Genomic DNA, 4,574 nt, shown 5'->3' on the forward strand with positions numbered 1-4,574 from the left:
CTTTTACATGTAATGGAGTATTTTTACATTGCTGTATTGGTACTTTTACTTAAATAAAGGATCTGAATACTTCTTCCATGATTACAACATTTCTATAATGTTTTTGCTTCTTTGTAATCTAATTAAAGAAAAATCTCAATATAATTACGGGTTTTAATCTATATATTTATACATTTACTCAGACATTTATTCATGTCTTTTTGGTTTGAAGAAATATTGTGTGAGATTCTATGAATCACCTCTGTATCCATTACCAAAATGATGATTGAAAGAATGTAAAATAAAAATAATGCATGGGAGCTGTTGTGTGCAGTTTTCCTCTTTCTTTTTCTGATGTCTACATCTGGTTTTCTGTCAATTCATCATACTTTAGAATAGTATATAATAATAATAATAATAATAATAATAATAATAATAATAATAATAATAATAATAATAATAATAATTTTCAAATATTTGAAGGAGCTGGAAGTCCAAATAAAGCATTGTGCCTGATCAGCTTGGTGTAATTCAGTCTACAGTGCAGCAACATTTCATACTGTAGAAAAACAGAAACACACCTGCCCAGCAGCCACAACTCCATCCAAAACCAATATTGTTCTTGTGGGCTGGGTGAGAGGAGCCTTCAGCCTCGTTTCAACATTTGAGGGGCGGATTAAAAGCTTTCCAGGGGAGGCTTGGACCTGCGTGTTGACCCCTGTATGTCCTGATGGGTTTATGAGTTTTAAAAAAGTAGGAGCAAAAGTTTCTCTGCGGGATAAAATACTGTCACCGGTTGAGTTGAGTTGCAGAAGTTTACTGACTATCATCTATTTAAGTTGTTTATTTAAAATCACACATGAGTTTAAAGGATAAGGCTGCTGATATTCTATATTTTTCTTACTGAAGAAACATGTCACACACGTCATAGCGAGCCGAAGTCGTGACATCACTTCCTGTAGCTACTGTTGGTCTTTCTGAAACAGTGAAGCGTGTTCCTGGAGTTTATTCTCCATATTTGCAGACCGCTCGGCTCCAGCTGCTATCATAAATTTAAACCTTTGTTATTTTAACAAAGTTGAACAACAGAAAGAACTACACCTCCCGTTAAAATAACAACCAGCTTGGCAGCACGGATACGTGCGTCACCATGACTTGGTTTCCATAAAACATCCATAAAACTCCCCGACGCTTTCTGCTAAAGTCATTGTTCATGTTTGTGACTTGTACAGCGTCCTGTTGTTATTACAGACGTGTCTGGTCTTGCTTTTGTTTGGCTTTCTGCTCTTATTTTGCCTTCTGAGTATCCTGCTTGTGCTTTGTCTGTCAAAGCAATTTGTAGACTCTGTTTTTAAAGGTGCTATTTAGTTATAATCATGCCTGAACTCACCGCGACCCCTCCGCTAGTCTTTCCTGTTCAGCCGTGCAATTTAGTGGATTTATGGGAAACATTTGTTATTGGATAAACAACAATATTCAGACGGTTTTTCAGAAAACTCCCGTCCTTCCAGAATCCAAGGCTGGATTTTTAACTTATTAACATTGTTAAACATGTTTTGAATTTTGGTTGTCCTACTTCTGAAGCGAAATCCGGATGTTCTGGTTCTGACTTCGGCTCTCTAAAGAGCTCCTTTGTTGTTCGAAAGCTTTTAAAAACACATCAGTGAGCCACATCGCTGCACTGGTGACATGTTCCTTCAGTACCATGAACACACACACACACACACTGTAGTTTATTTTGGCTCAATCCCACACACACACACACACACACACACACCATCCTGCTGTCAGAAACACTCACTAGAGTGACAAATTCATCCGCCGCTGAAAATAGTCCCCAACAAACGCACCGTTTCCTCCTGCTTTGAGTAATGTTTTAGGACATTACTGAGCTTATATATTACTGAGATGTTTTTAAAGCTTTACACTAAGAACCAATGAGCTTCGGACAGAGTTGGGAAGGAGGAAAAGTGTTGAGGGACAGACTGACACATTGTTGGTTTGGGTGTTTTGACAGGATTTGTTGTAATAATGACAGACTAATCCTTTAACTCTGCTTCATTTGCTTTTTTTTTTTTTACTTCAACAGCTTCATTTCCTGACGTGAACTGAAATACGTTTAAGGTTGTTTGGCCTTGAAGCCTTGTTAGTCTAAATATCTCACCTGACACAGTTTAGACATGAAGTCCAGGTAAATATTACCTTGAGGGGATGTAAACAACAAATAGCAGTGAGAACCACCTAAAAAACAAACAGATTCATGTCTTATGTTCTTGGATTTACGTCACCAACATAAGCAGGTAGCTTCTTTTTAAAGGTGTGTTTTACCTCCTCGTTTTGTCCTTGTTGGTGTTAAAATAGAGAGAAAGATGTCGGCAGAATGACCTCCTTCTGTTTGTTTTGAAGGTGGGTTTGGTTGCAGATTTTTGGCAGCAGGTGATTGTTGGGATCCACCTACATGGGCTCAGTTTTCTGCTCTGTTGGGTGTTATCTCAGCTGTGGCTTTTACCAGCAGATTACAGCCGCAGCAGCTCCAGTAGATTTGTTGTTATCTTAATACACGATATACCGAACCAGATAACTTCACACTGAGAGAAAAGTTAAACAAGAGAATAAAGGACGGGGTTCACAGTTTCTCAAGTGTGTCTTAAAACATCAGTCAGGTGTCCATATGAACAGTGAAAGAGGTTTTCCTCGCTGTAATCATTCCTCCTGTTCATACTGGATATTAAAAGATCCTTCAAATGTGCTTTCAATGGAAGTGATGGAGGCCAAAATCCACAGTGTGTCCACACAGTCATTTAAAAGTAGATGTGAAGCTTATATGAGTCTTCCGCAGTCTGAGTTAGTCACATCAAGTGGATATCTGACACATTTACAGTCTTTTTAGCATCAAAGTCCCTCTTTGTGTTTCATCAGACAGTGTTTCCCTGTTGAGCTGCAGTGGAAGTATAGTAACAAAAAGAGGAACTTTGGCACTAAAAAGACTGTAACGTTGAAAGATATCTACTTGATTTGACTCATTTGGAAGCTTTATATTAGCTTCAAATAAACTTTTAAATACATTTTTGCTCAGAGGGAGGACTTTTTTAATTAATAAAATTGAGAAACTCATCTATGTTTATAATTTGAGGGCACAAATGACTAATTAGAGGGAGTGATCTCTTCCTGACTCCTAGAAAGCTCTCTGTACAACCAGCTAATGTTGAGAATTTTTTCCAGCTAATCCTTTTCCCCTCACTTTTTTTTTTTTTTTTTGCCATCAGACACAAACCTGGACACTGGTACCACTGTCACATGCTACTAAAGCCCAGTCACATGTTCTGCCTGCTATCCTCCTTCACAGCATCTGCTGCAGGTCCTCCTGTGGTGCCTTCAAGTGCTCCTCGTAAAATACTTCCTCAGAGTTTCTTAGCTCCAAAATGAATACTCTATTGTTGTTTTGCATTTACTTGTAGCATTTGCAGTTTCCATCCCAGCGAAGGTAAACTTTGTTGTACGGCATTTCTTAACTCAACATGATGCAGAAGAACTCATCAACGCTTTTATAACTAGCAGACTGGTTTATTGCGCTACCACATCAATTAACAGGTTTGCAACTAATTCAGAACTCTGCTGCTGGGCTTTTAACCCGAATAAAGAAGAGAGATCACATCATGCTGTTCCTGGCTTCATTACATTGGCTCCCTGTAGCTTTTAGAATTGATTTTTATGATCCTCTTGTCGGTTTACAAAGCTTTGTACGGCTTAGGTCTGGCCTCTTTAACACAACTCTTAAATCCATACATTCCTGCAGGAACTTATAGGTCCTCGAATATCCAGCTGAGATTAAGTTTTTTTTTCCATCTACGCCCCTAAACTGTGGAACAGCTGACCAGCAGACATCAAACAGGCAACCTGAGTAGTTTCCTTTAAAAGCTAAAAACTTCTCTTTTTAAAGTTTTTAGCTTTCTTTTTATGCGAAGCACTTTCAATTACTTCCACTGTATGAATCGTACTAAATAAATAAATGTTGATTGATGAATTGCTTTGAATGATTCTGTACGATCACATTCAAACCCCTCATGTGTCTTATACACAATGTTCTTAAAGGAGACATTTTCCCCCATCTTACCCTAATGTAAAAGACATGCTTTAATCCATAAAAGAGGAAACTTCAGCTTCCATTAGGGGCCAAATATCTTCGTTGGAGGGCCAGATTAACCCTTCTGAAGTCCCGTCTTACCACTAGAGGAGATTATGTGTTTGCTGTTTGAGCCCCGTTATGAAATTAAAACGTTCTTTTATTGGAAAGTGCTTTTTGTAATGTATGTTTTATGTCTGTTTCTTTCTTTTATATTTGCTTATGTGTGTATATTGTTTATGGGCATGTATATACATGGACATATGTAAAAAATCTTTGTTTTATTTCTGTTTTTATTTATATTAGTTGAGCACTTTGTAACTGTCCTTCTACTCAAAAACATGTTTTTCTATCTTGTTCCTTCAGTTGGATGTTTGTTCTCTTCTCGGTGCAGAGTTTGTTTTCACATTCATCTGCTGAAAGTGGAAAGTTTCTCTGAGCTCACTGAAAAATCATATTTTTAAGGGGCGGG

The sequence above is a fragment of the Thunnus thynnus genome, chromosome 12 (assembly GCF_963924715.1).
Source record: "Thunnus thynnus chromosome 12, fThuThy2.1, whole genome shotgun sequence".
Classification (NCBI taxonomy): domain Eukaryota; kingdom Metazoa; phylum Chordata; class Actinopteri; order Scombriformes; family Scombridae; genus Thunnus; species Thunnus thynnus.